This window comes from Triticum aestivum, chromosome 1D (genome assembly GCF_018294505.1).
Source record: "Triticum aestivum cultivar Chinese Spring chromosome 1D, IWGSC CS RefSeq v2.1, whole genome shotgun sequence".
NCBI lineage: Eukaryota > Viridiplantae > Streptophyta > Magnoliopsida > Poales > Poaceae > Triticum > Triticum aestivum.
The window spans coordinates 352,773,569-352,774,254 of NC_057796.1; positions in this window are offsets into that span (position 1 = coordinate 352,773,569).

Sequence of the window (686 nt, forward strand, 5' to 3'; positions counted from 1 at the left end):
ATGGATCTCTCTGTAGCATCAAGTTTACATGGCAACAAAATAACAGCAGACAGACTGAAATCACTGTCCCTGAAATCAGAAACATTACGGGGCCTAGTTTGCATGCTTGTGCTAGTCACCACAGGGAACACAAAAATACATGGCATACACCACTAGAAATATGGCATGGCATACAATAAAACACATGTAGAGCTCATGCTCATAAGATGCACAGATTAAATGATACAAAAATGACAAATCTGCAAGTTCTGATAAGAACCAGCAGATAACAGTAACTAGCACTCTTGCAACAGAGATTTGGGCATCAAGATGGCCTCAAATGAACATGGTGCAATTGAACAAAATGTAGAGCATCACGAGACGAACAATTTGACATATTACACGCACGAAACGGAGCTATATGCAGAGAGTTATGTACTGTTGAACATGGGCATATCATATGAAAATGCAAAGAGGGAAAATCGAGGGGGTCTCGGGTCAACCTTGTTGACTGGATCCAGATCGAGATCGGGGCCGGCTCGGGCTCCCGAGCGGCGGCGCGGGCGGCTCGCCGGAGATGGTGGCCGGCGACGGGGGAAGGAGAGGACGAGGCCGACGGGGCGCGGGGAAAGGACGGCGAGGCGCGGCGGCACCGCGCGCTGCCGGAGCTCGAGGACGGCGGGGCGAGGTCGCCGGACTTGGTGGCG